We start from the raw sequence: 23,836 nt of genomic DNA on the forward strand, positions 1-23,836 counted from the left end.
CATGGCTGGTAGATTACCTGGAAGGCTGATGTATTAAATCATCAGTTGATTATATCTGTGACTGATTACATCTGCAGTCAACTAAGGCACTTCCCACGCAATGAGATAATCTAATCAGTCAAAGGGTTTTTAAGGAGAGAGAGAGACTCTTTCACCACTTGTTCAGCCAGCAAGCCTCTCCTGTGGAGTTCTTCTAGACCCTTGATTGGAGTCACCAGCTTCACAGCCTACCCTATGGATTTTGGACTCTTCCATTCCCATAGTTGTGTAAGACATCTTTATAAATCTCATATTTACAGATCTCTGCTTTGGTTCTGTTTCTCTAGAGAACCTTGACAAATACAATTGTACAGCTAAGGGAAGATACTGTGAGACATTGAATGTTTATTTTAGATAGAATATGAATATGTGTCAACAAATCTGCAGATTCAAAATGAATAAATACATAGAAAAAGCAAGGTGAAATTTTAAAGGAAAGTATTGTGGAACACAATTCTGTTTTATTTTGCTGGAAATTACCTGATTTGTTTGTACAGAGACTGTTTCCTACTGGCTCTCAACCCCCAAACACGTGCTCATTTCACAAACTGAAGTCTATAATGCAATCAGCAGTGCAGCCCAAACTGGACTTACGTTCTTCAAGGAAAGGTGAAAAAAAAGGTTTGCTCTGTAACCTTCTGTTATTTCAAAGCTTTCTTCTCCCGGTGATGCAATTATATTATTAATAAGTGGTGGAAAGGAATTTAGCATAGATTATTGTTAAAAATTTTAAGCTAGTAGAACTGTGATTTAGGAGAAGTAAGTTTTACCATTACCAATCTGAAAAATAGAATAGTATGTTCAGGCAGCACTGAATAAAACTTGAACATTTAATGTCCCTGTTTTGGTTTGCTAAAACTGGAATGCGATATACCAGAAATGTGTTGGCTTTTTTAAGTGGAGGGGTTATCAGGTTACAAATTTACAGTTCCAAGGCCATGAAAATGTCCAAATTAAGGCATCAACAAGAGGATACCTTCTCTAAGGAAAAGCCAATGGTATCCAGAGTTCCTCTGTCACATGAGAAGGGACATGGCGATGTCTGCTGGTCCTCTCCCGGTTTGGTTTCAAAGACTCTCTCCTCCAGAGACTTTTCTCTGGATTTCCTCTTAGCTTCTGAGCTCTGTGAATTTCATCTGTCTTTTATCCTCTCATAATATACTCCAGCAAGGGGATTAAAACCCACCTTGAATGGGCTGGGTCACATCTTCATGGAACAATCTTATCAAAAAGTCACACTCAATGCTAGGTTTGCCCTTACAGGGCTGGGTTAAGAGAACTTGGCCTTTTATGGAGTACATAAAAGCTTCAAACCAGCACAGTCCCTAAAGCTGGTAATGATTGTGATCTTTTCTTTAGTGTTTACCATCTGATTTCTCTTTGTTTATGAAATGATGCTTGTTTAGATTGCTTGGCTTTACTCTAAGGCTAAAAAGCATTAAGTATTTCAAACTCCAATGTATTATGTCTCACTATGATTTGAACTTTAACATGAATCACAGTGAAAGGAGGTTGTGGCGACCAGCCTAAAAACAGTGAAATCATTTCATCTGAGGCTGAGGATGGAATACACACACCCAGACACACATACACATATATATACATATCTGAAAGAATTTCTCTTCCTGTTTTACCAGTATTTGCCTCTTCTGAACCTATGTGATACATCAAAATAACATTCATTCACTATCAATGATTACCTCCCTAATGTCAGATACTATACTAGGTACTAAAGAGTCAGAGAGGAATATGAAGAAAAGATAAGATGGGTTTAGTTTTCAAAAGAGAAGATTAGGAAGAAAGTAATTTAAGCTGTCACTTGATTTAAAGTATTACCAAACTCAAACGTTGTTTTATTGATTTATTAAAATACTCTTTTATTAAAACTTGGGTACAAGCATGTTTCCTCTTGGTGGGTGGGTTATGTATTTCATTACATGAGTATGTCCTAATTTAATCTATGAGGGAAATGGTCTAAATCCTAAGATGTAATAGCATGTACCATTTTATGAAATGTATGGTCTGTACTTGAAACTTCCCAGCTCTTAAAAATGAGGAAATTCCAAACATTCTACAGCGACAGATAGATAGTGTTAGTGGGTAGCTGGTCGATGACGGCAAATGCTGGAATGGTGAACAGCTTTGTTCATGTAAACTAAATGTGTACAATCTCAGATAAAGTGTTCTAGCTGTTATCAGTCATCTGTGGGCAGCCTGCATGTCCTTCCACATGTGTACAAGCTTGAATCTCAGAGTTTCTGTGATAAGCAGCTAAAGGACCCAGGAACCCACATAGCCAGCCTCTTTATCTGTCTTCTCCACTCCAGCAAGCGTTAGATCCCTTAGTTCTTTGAGAGGATTCTTCCTTTCCTTTCCTTTGTAGCAATTAATACCTTTATTGGGAATGGTGTTTGATTTGTCAGAAGAACTCTACAGTCCCCACAAATTGACATCATCATTTGATGGTCAAGCTTTAGATGCTTTAATACTTTTATTAACCTTGTCTGTACTTTTTGGATGGAATGTTGATAAAGTCAAGCATTCTTTGTTGTGAAAGCAAAAGTTGGGCATTGAAAAGTTAATTTAAGGTAATTGACAAAGAGGGACCCAAAGCCAGCTGTCATAATTTGCTATTTATTGAACAGTGTGTATGGTAATTTCAGAAAAGGTGAAGGCCTTTCTTGAAGGACAGTAGAAGAATTACTTGTACTATAGCTACCTTTGCAAGATTACATTTTAATGTATGCTGGATGCTATTATCTTCTGACTGACTTCCTGGTCATATTGTCACAATTTATGATTTATGGGAGATGTAGTATTATTTTCTGATGATTACAGTTTATTAGGATTTGTAGTACTTTGTGTAGTATATATAATTTTTATGCAAAAATTAAAATGAGTCTATTACCTAAATGTATAAGCCAAAGTTATATAACTCTTAGAAGATATAGGAGCAAATATTTATGGCTGTGGATTTGGGAAAGGATCCTTAGATGTGACCCCAGAAACACAGCAACAAAAGAAAAAAATAGATATATTAGACTTCATAAAAAATAAGAACTTCGCTGTAGATCGAAGGAGATTATCAAAAAAAAGTGCAAAGACAACCATAGAATGGGAGAAATATTTGCAAATCAAAAATCTGGTAAGGGACTTGTATCAGAATATATAAAGAACTCTTACCACTCAACAATGAAAAGATAAACAACCCAATTAAAAATGATCAGAGGACTTGAATAACCATTTCTCTAAATAAGATATATATATATGTATGTGTATATATATATATATATATATATGTATATGTGGCCAACAAGCACATGAAAAGATACTCAACATCATTAGTCATCAGAGAAATACGAATCAAAACCACAATGATATAGCACTTCATACCCAACAGAGTGGAAATGATTTTATTTTTTTAAAGGAGCACAGTAGGTATTGATGAGGATGTGGAGAAATTGAAATCCTCATGCATTGTTAGTGGCAACATTAGTGGTTCCTTGAAAAGTTAAGTATAGAATGACCATATATGATCCAGCATTCTATTCCTGGGTGTATATCTGAAAGAATTGAGAACAGGTACTAAAACAAAGAATTGTACATGATTATTCATAACAGCACTATTCGCAAAAGGCAAAAGGTAGAAACAGCCCAAGTGTCTTTCAGCGTATAAGCAAATTGTGGTTTATACATATGATAGAATATTATTTGGCCTTAAAAATAATGAAGTATTGATTCATGCTGCAATGTGGATGAACCTCAAAACCATCATGCTAAGTGAAAATAGCCAGTCACAAAAGATCTCATTGTGTGATTTCATTTATATGAAATATTCAAAATAGGTAAACCATTAGAGACAAAAAATAATTTAGTCATTGTTGGAACCTGAAGATAGGGGAAGGGAAAACAAAGTGATGGCTTAATGGGTAAAAGATTTACTTTTGGGGTGATGAAAATGTTTTAGAACTGAATAGAGGTGGCGGTTGCACAACATTGTGAATGTACTAAATGCCACTGAATTGTTCACTTTAAAATGTTTACTTTTATATATGTGACTTTCACCTCAATTCAAAAAGAAAACAAAAATGTGTCAATACAGAGTACAATGCAGGTATCAGTGTTAGCAGTGGTCAGTGTATATAGACTCTACAATGAGAAGCATATGAATGAGATATTTCAGCAAGGTGTGAATATTTCTATTTTAGGAAATACCAAGGCAGTGAGTCTTTCTTTAATACATTTGGAAGGAGGATTGAGAGAGGGTACTGAACTAGACTCAGACTCTTGAGAAAATCACAGTGAATTCTAGAATAAACCTAGAAATAGAGATCTGTTTCATTCAAAAGGCCTTTAAAAAATTCTACTAGATTATAATATACCTTTAAATATAAAAGGCAAATATGTATATGAAGTATGAATCTACTTACATAAAGGGGGGAAACAGCCTAAGAAATGATGGAATGAAGGTATGTCAAACTGTTAGAGAAGGTTGATCTTGGATGATAGAATTAAGATTTCGTTTGTTTCATTGTTTGCTTTACTTCTGTAAAATTTCCAGAATATTCACTTTCTATTTTAGGCAGGTGATTCCTTTATATTCAGAGAAAATAAAAACTGAGGCAAAGGAAAAACTGTAAAATTCTGAATTCCAGTAATGAAATTCAAGCTAAAATATTGGGGTAGGGAAAATGTGTGTTTTTATATGCAATTTAATTTCAAATGTATCATATATAAGTTAGACTAATGGATTAATAGAGGAAGAAATATATATATATATATATAAGCAAATATAGTAAAATGCTAACAGTTAAGGCAGCGGATATACAAGTACTTCCTATAAAATTGTTTCAGTTTTTATATATGTGTGAACATTTTCCTATAAAAATGGTAGAACAAAGAGAAAGCTTATGGGGTTAATTTTTTTTTTTGACAAATACATTTCATTATTTATTTAGATGTTTAAGCTTTCATGCTAAGTTTATACAAGTTGGTGAACACTGACAAATTATTTCTCCCACAGAACTGTAACCACACATTCCCAGACAGTATAAATATATGGTTGAAATAACATTAATACCTGTCACCATTTATCAATTACATAATAAAACAAATTATCAAGTATCCAAATATTAAATTACGCAGCTCAAAAGGCATATAAGGTATTAGATGTCTGCCAAACCAGCAGAAGCCTACTTCTTTTTTTGCAAGAGAGGTTGGGGAAAAAGGAAAAAAAAATCACACTTCAAACAAAAATAGTTGGTAAACAACTTCCAATAGATACAGAAAAAAATTACAAGAATTTCAGAAATTTTGATAAAGAATTATTGTAGCTACCCTAACAAAACATCTCTACCTTTATAAAAGTATTTATTAAGTTAAAGAGCATATTCTACATGTTCTGCACAAGACAAAAGCAACATTTTACTAAAAATATTTGATAGCCCCCTCCATTTATTTGTCAGGCCCTCCCGGTTAAGTTGCCCCCAAAGTGCAAATATTAGATTCACTGTAAGGCTTTTTTGTCTGGAGACATTAAAGATGTGCTTCTGTACAATGTCGATTTTCTAAATGGTGGTTTTCTCTAACATCACAAAATGAGTTATAGACATTAATCACTGTAAGACTTGGTAAAAATCTAACAAATTCAATGGCTTTGCAAACTTGATGTATATTGGTACGAATATGGGTGATGCAAACATAAAGTGAATGGGCAAATAACCATACAGACCTATTTTCAATGTTTGAAATGACTGAAGGAATGAACTATGAACTAGAGTGTTCATAGTTCCTGGGATTTTAAATTCTGTATGATACGAAAATATACAACTATTGTGCTGGGTATTTTGGCACCGAATCTCTCTAAATTTCTTATATATTGATAAGATTCTGGCATGAAAGGAGATTTAAAAGAGGGCTTATAACTCAATACAGCATGATTTAGGAAAGGTCAACTGTTACAAATGATAAGCCCATTTTAAAGGCTAACCAGCAAAAAATCTTTTGCTAAGTGTCCAAACAAGCTGATTGTAACCCAAACATAGAGGCTGCAATGCTGTCAAGATTGTAGCATGGTAAAACTGCTTTTCAATACTCCTATGGAAGCTTCACTGGACTTATTCACTAACGTGTCGGCTAATATTACAACAAATTAAGTCCTTCCTCTCTCAAATTCCACTTCCAAGGCACCCCAGTTTTATTGAATGCAACAGTTGTTTCTGTGACCATGCGAGTCTTTAAAGTGCAACTGCATTTTAGGATGATACTTCTCCAAATACAAAAGTTGCTTGCTGTTAAAAGCTCCACTCCACTTTTGTCTTATAAACTGTACTGCATCTTCATATTTCATTCCACCTTCAATCAATGCTAGGGCAACAAGCACTGGAGCTTTCCCAAGCCCTGCAACACAATGAACAGCCATGCAGCCACCAGGTTCTTCATGAAACTTAATTTTTACAAGACTTAACCAATCATCAACAATCTGGTTGGATGGTGGTGCACCATCATCAAAAGGCCAGTCAAGAACATGGATGCCTGCTTTCTCCACAAGAGCAGTATCGTAAGTTGCTTCACATACTTTCACTATTGTGCTAACTCCATACTTATTAAATTCCTCTACAAATTTGCTTAAGGTTGCATTGGTCGGATTGTGTGTAATAAGAAATCTCACATTCTTGTATGTGGCTTCCACAGGAGCTGGGCAGTTCATTCAAGTCATGTTAATTTAGTTAAAAAACACTCAATAGGGCTAAGAAAGAATTTTAAAAATTGAATACAGAAACGATATAAAGAAACTGAAGTCTCCTTCAGTATACTCCATTTGAAATTCTCAGTGCTTTGAGTATAAAGTTGGGAGTAATGGGAAATGAAATGAACTTCCTAACACAAAGCAGTAATTCTTCAATCCAGTAATACTGAAGCAATATAAAGTGGTGTACTGAGGTTTACTCCATCCAGATCAGGACTCCTGTTAAATGTTCTGCAGATTTCAGTTCAACACTTCTGAGTCCAGGTTAACCACTCTTATGGGGATTTCTTGGTGGAGTAGTAATGACTTTCTACAGTTCACTTGTCTGCATAGAGATCGTACTGTGCCTGGCAGTAAATCTCCACTGCCATTCAGAAACTCCATAAATGTGTGACCAAGAACACCACAGAACTGAGCAGTATTTACTCATTGAAGATTGTGGCCAAATCATACAGCCGGTCCCGAGGCATCGGCAAAACAGCAGCAGAGGTGGTGGTGGCTGCAGGACAGGGGGCGGCGGTGGTCATTTCAAGGCAGAGGTGGAGCAAGCGGAGGCATTGGCACCAGGCTCTACCATGAGTGTAAACAAATCTGAAGTGAGTGCATTGCATGGGGGATCCGGCCCACAGCAGAGGGAGCCAATATGCTTGCTGAGGCCTGGGATTAATTTTTTTTTTGTATACTATGTGACAGAGTCACATTTCATTATTTTTCCATGTGAGTATCCTGTTATTGTAGCACCACTTGTTGAATTTTTGTTTGTTTACCTTGTTTGTTTGAGGGGAAGTACGTGGGGTTAATTTTTAATTTAGGATGTTTAGGAAAGAGGAATAGTAGAGATGTTTTATAGCCATAAAGTTCTAGCTAGTAAGTGATTGATATGATTTTATGATTGAGATGATTTTATCTATACATGAAATTTGAAGCTATGAGGTCCCAAATACAACTGTATTTCTGACCCCAGCATAATGCTTGGTTCATACTTTGTGCCCAGTCTATGTTGAATGACTGTTGACTGAATGACCATAAAGGAAAAAGGAACTGATGATTGTAGAAAAACAATTTCGGGAGAGTGGTATCTGTGAGTAACTGGACAGAATCTATGCACAAGGTTGACTATATAAATTCAATTTTTAAAAAATCTGAAAAGATCATTTGAAGTTGGCCAAGTGGAAGTCCCTGGAGATAGTACATTTCATATTCCCTTATTCTTCCTTCTTAGGGCATTTAGCTGCATTTTAGATGTGATAGTCATCTGTTTTACCCTTAATAATAAGTGTAAATGAATGATATCACTTTTTTTTTCTTTTCTTTTTTTGGGGGGAGTGGGGTGCATACGTTGGGAACTGAACCTGAATCTCCCTCATGGCAGCAAACATTCTACCACTGAACCACCTATGCACCTGATAATATCATTTTTAATATAGTCAAAGCCAATATTTGTCATATGTTACTCTACTCAGAGTAGATAACATTTTGGGTACTAGTATCTGTTATTTTAACATGGGTACTCTTGGCAGTTTGTAAAGTACAGATTGTTCCTGGTAGAAGGATTGCCATTTTACATTTACACCACTAATGTCTCTTCAATTTACCTTTGGACTATTGTAATAGGAAGTTCAACCCTCATTGTTTTTCTCTACCCTTTGAAATGTTCTCCCAAACATTTATTCACTCCTACCCTTTCCAATGCCTAGTGCCCTCTTCAGTTGAAATTTCTGCCCTATTTCATTGTACCCTCTGGGACTCCTGTTCTCTTCAAGCTTCTGTACGTAATTGTATTTCATGACTTCTCCTCTAGACAAGACCATTTCCTTCTTGTGTCTTTGCATTTCGTTCTCTTATACAGGACCGGCAAACATTGTGGAGCATCATTCTGTGCTGGCCACATGTCTTCCCCTTTGGTGCCTAGTGAGGGGAACAAATAATTAAATAGGCACCTAGAAATGAGAAGCATAGCAAGAGAGTTTTATGTAGCACTCTAGTGGAGCTTTGAACCCAGATATAGTTTTCAGACATGTGTCCTAAATATATCAAGAAAGATATCTCGGCCCCTTGAGTCTTCCTACCATCCCATTCTGGCTCTGCTTGCCTCCCAAGCTGACTGACTCCTCACAGTCAAGCATTATGTTAAAAACTTGTCTGCTTTTTCCTTATTTTTCTATAATTCCTATCATACCAACTCTAAGCCTGTAAAGCTCCCGTTTAGTTGTTGGATGGTTGAGTATATCCAGAATACCAGTCTGGATATTGTCTTTGGTTTTTTTGTTTGTCTGATTTTTTTTGAAGGTGGGTTGGAGGTAAGGATGATTGTTGAAAACCATAGAAAGGGGAAGCAACCAGATGCATTTAAAAATGAATGCCAGGTACCTGGCTTATCATAATTAATGTGTATGTGAAGGTGAAAGCTGTTACAAGTGTCGGGACCCTCTGTAGTAGTCTTCTTCAGGGGTCATGAGGCATGGCCAAGCTTCCATGGTCTTAGTTGGATTAACCTTTAAGACCTTGCCAATTCCCATACAGGTACCCATAGCTATGTGTTTTTTATCAGTATATTGTGTATAACTGTGTGTGCTCTTTTTATCATATTTTTGGATTTGTCTTATTTTATAAAAGATTTTTAAATTATTATTTCTTTATCTTTTTATCTTTGGTCATTTACTTTAAACTAAGCCTTTTATTTTGTTTTGTTATACCTGTTAAAAAACATTTTAGTTTATGTTGTCTAGCTTATCTTACCTTTCTTTGCCTCTTTTTACTTCCTGCCATTCAACAGAGTTGGTAGAACATGATAGCATAAGAGATTTGAGGTGGAGCAAGTCCATATCCCAACAAGGTAGGCTAAATGCCTTTCTTTATTCAGAGAAGCTCTGAAGAGAAAAAAATTGGTGGTTCTTTAGAAAGTTAGGCATAGTAATGCCATATGACCCAGCAACCTCTCTTCTAGGTATATGCCCAAAAGAATTGAAGAAAGGGACTTGAACAGATATTTGCACACCAGTGTTCATAGCAGCATTATATATAATAGTCAAAAGATAGAAGGAACCTAAATGTTCATCAGCACATGAATGCATAAACTAAACTTGTCATATACACACAGTGGAATATTATTCAGCCTTAAAAAATGATGAAGTTCTGATACATGTTACAATGTGGATGAACCTTGAAAACATCATGGGAATGTAAAAAACCCAGCACAAAAAAATAAATATCCTCTGATCCTACTTTTATGAAATGACCAGAATCTGCAAATTCATAGACAGAAAATAGTTTAGAATTTACCAGGGGCTGGAGAGAAGAAATGGGAGAAAAAATGGGGAGTTAATACTTAATGGACCATGAGTTTCTATTTGGGGGATAGAAATGTCTTAGTAATGAATGTTGATAATGGTAGCACAGTGTCATGAATATAATTAATACCAATGAATTGTACACTTGAAAATGGTTAAAATAGAGAAATTTGTGTTTACATTGTTACTATTGTTGAAAAAATAGGCAAGATATCAATTATGGGCTATTACTTGAACAGTTTACAAGTAATAAATCAGGCAGCATCCAAACTGTAAGTGGAAAGTACCTCCACCAAGGGGGAGCATAAATAAAGCAAATGCAAGTGAGGGACTGTTCTGATTGCCTGCCATTAAGTTTCCATTTTACATAGGAGAGCCAACATCAAGCACAGCAGATTATTGTGATAAAATACAGAACCTTTCCCTTCTAGGCAGATTACTCTAATGGTTTAGAAAAACTTTTATACCTCTTAGTAGGAGCAGACCAATAGTTCAAGAAAACTTGGTCATTTTAACAGAGAGAAAACCAAATTCTGGTTTTGCATAAAGACACTGTCAGATAAGAAAAGTCTTTAAAATCTTATACACCTATCATTTCTTGAGCAGGATAAATGAAATTCCTTTTCCACAAACCTTTTTATAGCTTTTTTTTATTCAAGTTTATCTTATACATTTCTGTTTCTCATTCTTCAAGAAAAAGTCATTTTACTTTAATACAAATCTAATTTCTTTTTCTTCTACAAAAACGTGACCTGCATACCTTACATATTTAAGCTACCAAAAAGGTCTTGAGAACTGTCTTCAAGCCAACATCCTACATAGCACAGTGCTCTTGAAATAAAGTTTGTTAAAACTCAATTTTAACAAATTTGAATGTAAACACAAATTTGTGTTTTTCATCTTAAAGATCTAGTAGATAAAATGCTAGTTTATTTGAAGAACAAAACTATATTGTTAAGGGTGCATGGGTTGTTCAGTGGTTAGAATGTCTGCCTTCCGTGTGGGAGACCTGGGTTCGATTCCTGGGCCATGTACCACCCCCCCCCAAAAAAACCACTGTATTGTTATTTGATTTTACTTATGATCCCCATACTTCAGAACTATTTAAACAAACTCAGAACTCAGATATGCAATGAATTTATTTGTTGGCCCTCAGGTGCCACAAGAGAGCAGAGAGGACAAAGGGCTCAGGGGTAACCTTTGCCTGGTCTTCTCACTGCCTCCCGGGACCACTGGGGATCTCCTCTGGATCCCACTTAGGATGCCAAAACTTAAAAGTAAATTAATTAAGGTATTAATTATGGGGGATTATTTGAGCTTTTTATAATTTATGAATTGAGCAGCATCCAATTTATGAATTGGGCAGCAAAGGAACTCCAGCAAGGGTTTGGAAAGAGGGAGCATATGTAGAGCAAATATGTAAGCAAGTGAAAAAATGTTCTGACTTGTTGATAGTAAGTTTCCATTTTACATGGAGGGGGGTTCTTACAAAGTGGAAAACAAATAAACATTGATTGGTATGGTATGTGTGTCCATTCTCATTTATCTACTGGACCAAAACTGGTTTATCACTAGGTGTTGCTCATCTGCAGTCCTGTAAGGTACATTCCATTTTCTCAGAACACCCACAGGTGAATTGTTTTTGTCTTCTGGAAAACCCTTTTTTGAAAAGCAGCCACTCTCAGCAATGCCCAAAGCAGACAGCATTTAATTTTACATAACAGAATAATAAAAAGTTTTTTTAAAGGTTAAAAAAAAAGTGTGTGAAAGTTCTTGCACATTTTCTGTAAGACTGAAGGTTTTTTCAAAATAAAATGTTGGGGTGGAGAGGCTATCTGAGGAAGCCACAAACTTAGGTTTAGGAAGCAAAGAAGATGAGTCTAGTTGGAAGCATGAAGGGGCTAGGGGCAGCAGCTCAGAGCAGGTGTTATCTGCTATTTGTCTTGATGTGTCAGTAGGGTGTGGATATAGGCAAGCAGTCGTTTAAACAGGCCAATATTGATCCTTCATTTTAAATAACTTCATATGAAGGACTCTAACCACCTAGCAACCTGCAGAAAGGGAAATAAATCATACCAAAGAAGGCCTAGGTGATGGAGAAGGGACAAGGCCTGTACTTTCAGCAAGTGTGGTATCATCCCTAAAAGCTCTAATGGTCAAGGATCCCTTGTTTCTAACCCTGAAAAGATGAATCTTTGATAACTAAGCCCCTGTATGTCAGATTTGCATCCCTTTCGTGTTGCCACACGTTAAGAAATAGGATATGATGTGATGAGCGTAACCCCTCTGCAAACCACCCAACCTAAAATCTTTCTCCCAGTTGACTTCAGTGGCATATCTTCTCCAGCATGTCTCTCCTGTAGGGAGAGATCACCAACAGTGATATCTTTTGCCCACAGTGTGATATCCTCTAATTTTTTTTTCCTGTAACCCATGGACGTAGCCTGGACTATACTGGCACCTAATTTTATTCTTCCCAAGCCTGTAAAGTCAAACATCTTGCAAAGTAGTCATGCTTCTCACCAAGACTGTTTCCTATTCAGAGAGATTGGGTTTGAAAGTCTGTCATCTCTCTCATTCCCTAGAAACAGATCAGCCATGCTTCATTTTTAGTCCTGAGGAGTTGACCCCTTGCACCCTGATGATTGGGTAAATCAGTGGATAGCATATAATTGCACATTATAAATAACAATTAAGTGCCTAAGTCTTTATAGAATCTCCTCCAGAATGATATTTTGGTTTCCCCTTTCTTTACCATTTTCATTGTTACTTTTTTACCTCTTCCCTAAACCATTACAATGGAGTCCAACTGGTAACCTGAACTTCTAGGTCCTCTTTCTGCAAGCTATTTTATGCCCTACTTCTGGTATTGTCACAGCCACTAATATAAATTTTGTAAGCATAAATTTGGCCATATTGCTCATCTGCTCAGAAATATTTGATGGTTCCTTATGGTGTATATTAGAATGTTTCTTGGTGTAGAATTTATGATTCCCTCAAGCAACTTTTCCAAGTGCATGTAGCCAGTTAATGAACTGCCTCTTACTTTTAGTATTTTCACCCTCACTCTACCTAGAATGTCTTGACTATTCATTTAAGACATCTCAAACTCAGCTTCTTCTGATTCTTCCTGCTGGAAGGGTCTCTCCAATGCATGAATTCTTGTAGATTTTTTTCTAAAATAGGGTCTCTCATAAAACACTGTTATATTCTGCTTAACATAGGAGCTGCACATATGCTTGTCTAGCTTTTTGCTTTGCAGAAGCTAACTCCTTAAGAGCTGAAAATATGGCTATGGCACAATGCCTGAGTCAATCTTCAGTTACAGAATTTGCTGTAGTTTGGAATTGCATTGTAGAAAAATTTGTTCCACATAGGTTTAAAGTTGGTTATTACCTTTAACTATGTTACCAGTAAGAAAACCAGAGTTAAAGTCTACTAATAGCAATTTCAAGATATTATTTTAAGCAGATTTTAAAATTTATTTCCTGAAAAATATTTAAGAAAGGAAAGTAATGCTGAGGGACTCAAAAAATCTTCTAAGTATTGTATTTTATTTTTTCACTTCAGGATCAAATAGGAAAATTATAGTTAGTAGTAATTTTACTTTAGGGAACCCTAATTTTCTCTCCCTAGCGTTCCTAAGATCTATTTATTTTTCAATTGAAATAAAAGTTGGAGACACTGATGGCTGTTATTATACTGGCCTGGGGAACAGAGGCTTTGAGACTGGGAAATGCAGGCAGAGAGTAGACTCACCATGCTCAGACAGATGAGATGGCATTAGGAATCATATTATTTTTTCTCATTGTATCATAGGACTTGAAAATGGTCCACCAAATGACAACTCTGTAAGAACAGCTTTTCATCCAAAATGAATTGATTGGTTTTTAAGACTTGGGTCTTTTAAGAGCTAGAGGTTTAGTATCCAGAATTTAAAAAACAAAAGCAAAAAATCAAAATCCTTTTTTTCAAGTTATCACAAAGCTTCATCTATTGCTAAATAGAACATTTCTTTCAAACCAATTTTATAATTCCTTCAAAAGGTTGAAAGGGAGGGAGTAAATTGTAGAAGCATTCTTTAAAATTTCACTTCAGAACAAAATATTAAAAAATGGAGAAGTATTATATGTGTATATGTCTTAGAATCCGCTTTCAAGTAATTCTTCCTCAGCAAAACACGTTCAGTTTTGAGAATGATTTTTTTCCAAGTTCTCCCAGGATAGCTGTAATTTTCTCCTTGCTCTCCATAACACCTGGGCTACCCACCCTTTTAGAGACCACCCACTAGGGCCATATTGGGCATTCTTGTTCTGCCACTAGAATCACAACCCTTGGTATCTGTTGGAGGCTTCAGTGGTCTTTTTCATCTTTGAGGGTATGCCACCTGTAGTTTTGGGTGAATCAGGAGTGGATTCTAGGCACACACATGAAGGCTGTCACCAAGGCCATTGCTTGGATTTTGTTACTATCAATATCAATAAGTTCCTCATCTTTTTTTTTTTTTTTTTTTTAATAAATTCAAACAGCCCTTGATTTTGGACATGGCATTTTTACTACATCTCTCTGGTTTTCATAAAATTTTGTATGAAATAAGCAAATGAAAGACAATTTTAAAGTAATAACTTTAACAGTTTTTAATTGGGAAATATAGCACATATACAAAAAAGGCAATAAATTTTGAAGTACATTGTAACAAGTAGTTATAGAACAGATTTCAGAGTTTGGTATGGGTTACAGTTTCACAATTTTAGATTTTTTCTTCTGGCTGCTCCAAGACTAAAAGAAATATCAATATGATGATTCAGCAGTCATACTCATTTGTTAAATCCTATCTTCTCTGTTATAACTCCTTCCTCTCCTTTGATCTTTCTCCCAGTTAGGGGTTTTGGGGCTATGCCCGTTCTATTTCATGTCAGAAAGGGCTATCGATAATATGGGCAGGGAGTTGGCACTACTTGAGGTTCTGGAGAGGCTGGCCCCTCTGGGTTTGAGGACTTACTGGCCTAGTAACCCCTCTGGAGATTGTAGGTTTCTGGAAAGTAATCATAGTGCATGGAACTTTTGTAGAATCTCAGATAGGGCCCTCGGTGTTCTTTAGGGTTGTCAGGAATGGTTTTGGTTGGGGTTTGACAAGCCATAGGTAATTGTGATGTCTAGCTGAAATTTGCCTGAGTGGCCTCCAGAATAGCCTGTCGACATTGAGTCTCCTGACCACTGATACCTTACTTTGTTACGATTCTTTTCCCCATTTTTGTAGGAAGGGATTGTCGATTCCATGGTGCCAGGGCCAGGCTTATGCCTGGGATTCATATCCCTCGTTGCCAGGGAGACTTTCACCCCTGGATGTCATGTCCCATGTAGGTGAGAGGATAATGAATTTACTTACAGAGTTGGGCTTAGAGAGAGGCCACATCTGAGCAACAGAAGAGGTCCTCTGGAAGTAACTCTTAAGCATAACTATAAGTAGGTTAGCTTCTACGCTACATAAATAAGCTTCACAAGACCAAGCCTAAAGATCAAGGGCTTGCCCTATTTTCTTGAGAGTCCCTAATGTTTGAGACAGTCTCAGGGGTTTCCCTGGTGGTAAAGCTTAATAGTTCCATATTTTTTCTCCCATCCTTCAAGGGACTTTGCCAATACTTTTTATTATCTGCTTAACATACTCTGGGATGTATTACGCATTACATTAAGCTATACAGAACTACAAGCCCTCATTTCCAGTCTGGGTTCCATGTGTTTCAGTTGTTTAAATCTGTCTATACAGGTTGAGTTAGATTTTGTACCACAGAAAATTTAGGTTTTGAACAAAATAAACCGCTCTTCCTTTGGTCCCATTAGAATAGGTGAAGTTCTAAAACACAATGTCCTCCTTACACCTGTATTCTGATTTACTTTAATCTGGACCCGATTAACATCATTCTTATCTCTAATTGAAGACTGATCTCTTTTTCAGTTTTTAGCACTTAATATGCTGACTTTCAAACCTACAGAACTCCTACTCTTTAAGTGTTCGTATCACCCAGGTACCCAAAGTTCTAGAGAAATAGCAGATTATACATGTATAGCAAGGCCTCTCAAAATCTAGTAATAACAATTACAGCTCCTTACTAAATTTGACTGCTATAAGAGCTTACAATTTAGGCTCCAATTTTCTTATAAGTACTTTCTAAAAGAGACCATACAATATTTACTCTTTTGTTTCTGGCTTATTTTGCATTGCATAATGTCCCCCAAGTTCATTTACTTCATTGCATGCATCATGGTTTTGTTCCTTTCTATAGAAGCACAATATCCTATCATATATATATACCACAGTTTGCCATTCTACTTCTCAGACATTGTATCCTTCAGCCACTAAAATCATAAATTTTAAAGAAAATACTCCTATTATCAACTTAAATTTTTAAGCGTTTGTGTGGTATTATGGTATTATGTATCGTTGATCTTGTTTCTTGAAGGCTAAAGAATAACATCAGTGAAACCTTAATTCCTAAGGTAGTGAATGATCTTCTTCCAAATATAAGAAGTTATAAATGAATTCTCTCCAAATAAAAAGGAGCTGAAGAATAATTCCCAAATTAGTTTATTAACTTGTGAAGAAAATCCATGTCATGAAAAATAGTATTTTTCCAAAGTGTACCAGTGAATATTTAAGTAAATGGTAGCTTAAAGAAATATTTTTCATTATATTGGAACTGAAAGATTTGTTTATACTATCAGACTTGACACTGACTGTATTCACAGAACTTAAAAATCACAATTGACTGGACAAAAGAACTTAGTTTATTATATCTCACAGGGCTTTTGTGAAGATTAAATAAGATTATAGGCCCAAAAATATTTTACACGTTATAAAGCACAAATATGAATTTTTAGGAAGTGGCATACCACTAAGTATAGCTCTTACTGTGGCTGCTATGACCTCTTCACAGGAGGAGTTCCAGTTTCTCCACATCCTTGTCAACACTTGTTATTGTCTGTCTTTTTTATTATAGCAATCCTAGTGGGTGTGAAATGGTATCTCAAAAGTTGTTATGTTTTGTATTTCTCCAGTGACTAATGATGTTGAGCATGTTTTCATGCATTTGTTGCCCATTTGCATTTATTCTTTGGAAAAATGTCTAATCAAATATTTCCCCATTTTAATCACTTATTCATCTTTTATAATTGAGTTGTAAGAATTCTTAATATATTCTGAATATAAGTCCCTTATCAGATATATGATTTGCAAATATTTTCTCCTATTCTGTCAATTGTCTTTTTACTTTCTTGATTGATATCCTGTGAATCAGAAAAATGTTCAATTTTGCTGAAGTCCAGTTTATCAAGTTTTTTTTTCTTTTATTGCTTGTGGTGTTATTTAATCCAAGGTCATGCAGATTTACTCCTATGTTTCCTTCTATGAGTTTTAGATTTTAGATTTGGGTCTGCCATCCATTTTGAGTTCATTCTTGTCTGTGGTATAAAGAAGACATCCAAATTCATCTTTTGCATGTAGATATGCAATTGTCCCAACACCATTGTTGAAAAGCTTATTTATCTGTTGAATTTTCTTGGCACCCTATTGAAAATCAGTTGGCCATAAACATAAAATGAATTCTATTACATGAGTCTATACATCTCTCCTTATGCCAGTTATCACCCTTTCTTGGTTACTGTAGCTTCATAGTAAACTTTGGAATCAGGAAGTAGGATTCTTCAGCTTTGTTCTTCATTTTCAGTATTGTTTTGGCTTCTCTGGCTTCCTAGCATTTCCATATGAGTTTTAGGATCAGCCTGTCAGTGGAAAGACCAGTTGGGATTTTGATTCTATTGAATCTATAGATCTGTTTGTAGAATATTGCCATTTTAATATTATTAAGTTTTCTGATCTATTATTGTGTGATGTCTTCCCATTTATTTAGTTCTTTAATTTCTCTCAAAAGTGTTTTGTAATTTTTAGAGCACAAGTTTTTTACATCCTTTGTTAAATGTATTCCTAAATATCTTACTTTTTGATGTTATTTAATGGAATTTTTGTTTTTAATTTCATTTTCAAAATGTCCATCAGTAATGTATAGAAATACAATTGAGTTTTACATATTGATTTTGTATCCTGAAACTTTGCTGAACTTGTTTATTGTTTCTTATAGTTTTTTTTGGTGGATTCCTTAGAATTTCTATATACAGGAACATTTCATCTAAAAGTAGACATAGTTTTACTTATTCCTTTCCAATTTGATTTGCTTCTATTTCTTTTCCTTGCCTAATTGTCCTGATTAGAACCTCCAGGACAGTGTTGAATAGAAGTGGGAGAATAAAAATCCTTGTCTTGTTTCTCATTTTAGGGTTAAAGAGTTGTCTTTCACCAATGAGTATGGTACTAGATGTGGATTTTTTGTAGATGCTCTGTCTCAGGTTGAGGAAGTTTCTTTCTATTCTTAGTTCTGGGAGTGTTTTTACCATGAGATGGTGTTGGATTTTTTCCAATGATTTTTCTTTTTGTTTTGAGGTGATCCTGTGGTTTTTGGTCTTTAATTCTATTAATATGGTTATTAAACCAACTTTGCATTCCTGGAATAAATCTTACTAGATCATTATAATCCTTTTTATATGTTGCTGAATTTGGTTTGCTTGTATTATGTTGAAGAGTTTTACATCTATATTCGTAAGAGCTATTGGTCTGTCGTTTTCATTTCTTGAGATGTCTCTCCGGTTTTATTATTAGAGTAATACTGGCCTCATAAAATAAGTTGGGAAGTATGCCCTCCTCTTCTTCTTTTTGGGAGAATTTGTGAAGATTAGTTATTAGTTCTTCTTTAAATGTTGTAGAATTCAGCAGTGAAACTGTGTGGTCCTGGACTTTTCTTTGTGGGTATTTTTATGTTTACTAATTCACTCTCTTCACCTATAAATCTATTTAGATTGTCTATTTCTTTTTGCCCCATTTTCGATAGTTTGTATCTTTCTAGAAACTTGTCCATTTCATAGTATTCCCTTGCAGTGTTTCCCCTAATCCTTTCTATTTCTGTAAGGCTACTGGTAATGCCGCCACTGATTTTAGTAATATTAGTCTTTTCTCTTTTTTTCTTTATCGGTCTAGCTAAAGGTTTACAATTTTGATGATCTTTTCAAGGAACCAATTTTTGTTTTTGTTGATTTTCTCTTTTTTTTTTTTTTTTAGTCTCTTTGCCTTTATTATTCCTTCTTTATGTTTGCTTTGGGTTTAGTAACTATTATTTTTCTACTTTCTTAAGATGGAAGATTAGGTCATTGATTTGTTTTTTCTTCTGTTTTAATATAGGCATTCTCAAGTATGAATTTTTCCATATTACTATTTTACCTGAATCACATAAGGTTTTTTATTTTTTAACATTTTTGTTGTATAGTATAATATATATAAAAAACAATGGTTTTCAAAGCATTCTTCAACAGCTAGTTACAGGAAAAATCGCAGAGTTTGTCCCATGGGCTATGTTACAGTCCTCTCAGATTTTTCCTTCTAGCTGCTCCAGAATATAGGAGGCTAGAAGGCATAAATATTTTTTTACACTACAGTCAACCTTTTTTTCTTTCTTTTTTTTGGAAAAATTAGCATATACAAAAAAGCAGTAAGTTTCAAAGCACAGCACCACAATTAGTTTTAGAACAGATTTCAGAGTTTGACGTGGGTTACAACTCCACGATTTTAGGTTTTTACTTCTAGCTGCTCTAAGATACTGGAGACTAAAAGAAATATCAATTTAATGATTCAGTGTTCATATTCATTTGTTAAATCCTGTCTTCTCTGTATAACTCCACCATCACCCTTGATCTTTATCTCCCTGTCTTTAGGATATTTGAGCTATGGCCATTCTAACTTTTTCATGTTGGAAGGGTCTGTCACTAATATGGGCTAAGAAGATGAAACTATCTGATGTTCTGAGAGGGGGCCCTCTTAAGTTTCAGGACTTATCTGGGCCAGAGACCCATCTGGAGGTTGTAGGTTTCTGAAAAGTTACCCTACTGCATGGAACCCTTGTGGAATCTTATATTGCCCTAGGTGTTCTTTAGGATTGGCTGGAATGGTCCTGGTTGGGGGTTGGCAGGTTATGATAGGTAGCAATGTCTAATTGAAGCTGGCATAAGATAACCCTCAAAGTAGCCTCTCACCTCTGTTTGAACTGTCTCTGCCACTGATACTTTATTAGTTACACTTCTTTCCCCCCTTTTGGTCAGGATGGCATTATTGATTCATGGTGCCAGGGCTGGATTTATCCTTGGGAGTCATCTCCCCCATCACAAGGGAGACTTTCACCCCTGAATGTCATGTCCCACATAGCAGGAGGGCAGTGATTTCACTTGCAGAATTTGGCTTAGAGAGAGCAAGACCACATCTAAGCAACAAAAAATGTCCTCCAGAAGTAACTCTTAAGCATACCTATAGGTAGGCTAAGGTTTCTCCACTACCTACGTAAGCTTCCCAAGAGTAAGCCTCAAGATCAACAGCATGACTTATACTTTCACACGGTATCAGGGGATTTCCTGATGGTAAAGTTGATCTTTCTCCCATTGCTCAAGGGACTTTGCCAGTACTTTTTGTCTGCTTAATATACTCTAGAATGTATCCAGGCATTACATTAAGCTATACAGGCTTCAAGGACCTCTTTCTTATTCTGGGCATCCTGTGTTTCAGTTGTTCAAATGAGCTATACAGATAGATTGAGTTAGATTATGAACTACAGAAAATTTCAGTTTCAGACCAAATAAACCTTTCTTCCTTTGCTCAAAGAGTATGTGTGGTTCTAAAATATAGACATTATCTTCTGTTCCCCTGTGTTCTGAATTACTTAAACCCCAACCTGATCGGTGTCATTCTTATCTCTAAATAATATATGTACATATATATGTTTATATATATATATAATAGCCTCTCAAAATCCAGAAATAATAATTAACTGCTCTGAAATAAATGTGCCTGCTACAAAAAGTTACAATCGAGGCCCTTGTTTTCTTGTAAGCATTTTCTAAAGGAGACCATACCATTGTTGTTCTTTTGTTTCTGACTTATTTTGCCTCACCAAATGTCCCACATGTTCATTCACATAGTTGCTTGCCTCACAACTTTGTACCTTTTTTGTAACAGCACAACATTTCATTCATAAGTATACATCATTCAAAAATCTGCTTCTCAGTCACAGCATCCTTCAGATACCTGCATTCATAAGGGATCATGTATAGTGCCCAAAGTCCGCAGTCCATCACCACCCTCAATTTTATGTAATTTCTTTGTTCCCAAGAGAAAGAAAACCAATAAACACACCCTCACCAAACAGGAAATCTAAACTCCTCTTTGCTCTTGTTTCTTCCCCCATTATTTACCTCTGCTATTGCTGTGGTAGTGCTAATGTTTTCCTTTCAAACATAGCCCATAGCATGCAGTAGCTGTTTTCCCCCTGTACCCTGGACTTAAGCTCACCTTGTACACGAATCACACCTTTGAAGTAGTTCTTGCAAGAAAGAATTTATATTTTAATGTTAGTTAGTGGAACACGTAGATCTGTACAACCCTTTTCAATCTTGTTCATCTTCAATATGGTAATATTACTTATAGACCCAGTAGAGAACCACCTTCACTTCTATCTGTTCTCTTACATTGGAGTTCAACTTCATTAGCTAACCGTTCACCAACTTTGGCTTCTATGTATCTCTTAGTCCCCTATATTCTGTATTATTAGCCTCTGATTTCACCTTTACCATGGTCATAAAGTGAAATCATACAGTATCTATCCTTTTGTGTCTGGCTTATTTCACCCAGGATTATGTCCTCAAGGCTCATCCATTTTGTCATGTGCTTAAAGGACATAATTTTGTCTTACTGCTGCATAATATTCCATAATATATATATATACCACATTTTGTTAATCCACTCATCTGTTGATGGGCATTTGGTTTCTTTACATCTTTTGACAATTGTGAGTAATACTGCTATGAACATCGATGTACAAATGTCTATTTGTGTCATTGCTTTATATATATACCAAGTAGTGTTATTGCTGGATCATAGGGCAACTCGATATTTAGTTTCCTAAGAAACTGCCAGTCTTCCATAATGGCTGTACCATTATACATTCCCACCAACAGTAGCATAAGTGTCCCGGTTTTTCCACATCCTCTCCAACATTTATAGTTTCCTGTTTTTTTAATAACAGCCATTATTATAGGTGTGAGATGGCATGTCATTGTAGTTTTGATCTGCATTTCCCTTCTGGACAATGAAAATGAACATCTCTTCTTATTCTTTTGAGCCATCTGTATTTGCTTTTCATAGAAATGCCTGTTCATAACTTTAACCCAGTTATAATTGGGTTATTTGTTCTTTTGTTGTTGAGTTATATGATTTCTTTGTGTATATAAGATATCAAACCTTTGTCCGCTATGTGATTTCCATTTACCTGTTTTTTCTTTTGTTGCTTGTACTTTGGGTATAAAGTTTAGGAAACGACCTCCTTTTACTAGGTCTTGAAGATGTTTCCCTACATTTTCTTCTAGAAGCTTTATGGTGCTAGTAATATTTAGGTGTTTGATCCACTTTGAGTTAATTTTTGTATAGGGTGTAAGATAGGGGTTCTCTTTCATTCTTTTGGCAATTGATATCCAGTTTTTCCATGCTCATTTATTGAAAAGACTATTTTGCCCTAATTCAGAGGATTTGGGGCCTTGTCAAAAATCAGTTGACCATAGATTTGGTGGTTTACTTCTGCACTCTCAATTTGATTCCATTGGTCAATAGTTCTGTCTTTGTGCTGGTACCAGCCTGTTTTGACCAATGTGGCTTTATAATAGGTCTATTAGCTAGGGTACTCTAGAGAAACAGAATCAACAGGAGATGTCTGTAGATTTAAAGTTTATAAAAGTGTCTCACGTAACCATGGGAATATAGAAACTAAGGTCTGTAGGGAAGTCCTCAAGCTGGTATGTCCGAGGAAGTTCCTCAACAAACTTTCAGGAGAGGCTGGCTGGGAAACCATGGGAATATAAGGGTCCAAGGTCTGTAGGGCAGGCCGCAAGCTGGCAACTCCAATGTAGTTCCTCAGTGAGCTCTAAGGAGAGGCTGGCTGGAGAACTGTGGGAATGGAAGAGGCCAAGATCCATAGGTCAGACTACGAAGCTGCAACTTTGATAGAGGGTCTGGATGAACGCCACAGGAGAGGCTCGCCAGCTGAAACAGGAAGAGTGACTGTCTCTTCTGAATCCTCCTTAAAAGTCTGCTGGTAATTAGATTAAGCATCTCATTGCAGAAGACACTCCCCTTAGCTGATTACAAGTGAAATCAGCTATAGATACAGGCACTGTAATCATGATTTAGGTCCATGAGATGTCCTTATAGAAACAGACAGGCCAGTACTTACCCAACCAGATGACTGGGCACCACCACCTGGCCAAGTTGACACATGAACCTGACCATGAGAGTCCATCCCTTGTCAATTTGGGAGCTAAACACATCACCTTAAACCATACTTAATCTCCAAATAGGAAACAATAACAGACATATTTTTTTCTTCACCTAATACTACTCAACTGTCCTCCAAACAACTGGAAATGCATTAAAAGTCCCCAGAATAGGGTGCAAGTACTTGGGTAATATTCACTCTTAAACTTGATATCTTGCAACTTAAATACTATAACATGAACAAAATAGCATTGCAGTCTTCAGTCCTGTAACTGATCATGTGGTCGTAGTTCAAATTTATCACTACCTTCTTCCTCTACCCATTCCATGTTCCCTTTCCGTCAG

General features: G+C 35.9%; 1 protein-coding gene and 1 pseudogene across 7 annotated transcripts in view; one reads left to right on the plus strand and one right to left on the minus strand.

Annotated features, from left to right (window-relative positions):
* The window catches only part of SPIDR (scaffold protein involved in DNA repair), a 757,458-nt gene that overhangs the window by 474,659 nt on the left and 258,963 nt on the right, over positions 1-23,836 (plus strand). The window lies entirely within an intron of this gene.
* Positions 6,236-6,757, minus strand: LOC143688598 (protein tyrosine phosphatase type IVA 1 pseudogene; annotated as a pseudogene).

Source organism: Tamandua tetradactyla, chromosome 6, assembly GCF_023851605.1.
Source record: "Tamandua tetradactyla isolate mTamTet1 chromosome 6, mTamTet1.pri, whole genome shotgun sequence".
Taxonomy (NCBI): domain Eukaryota; kingdom Metazoa; phylum Chordata; class Mammalia; order Pilosa; family Myrmecophagidae; genus Tamandua; species Tamandua tetradactyla.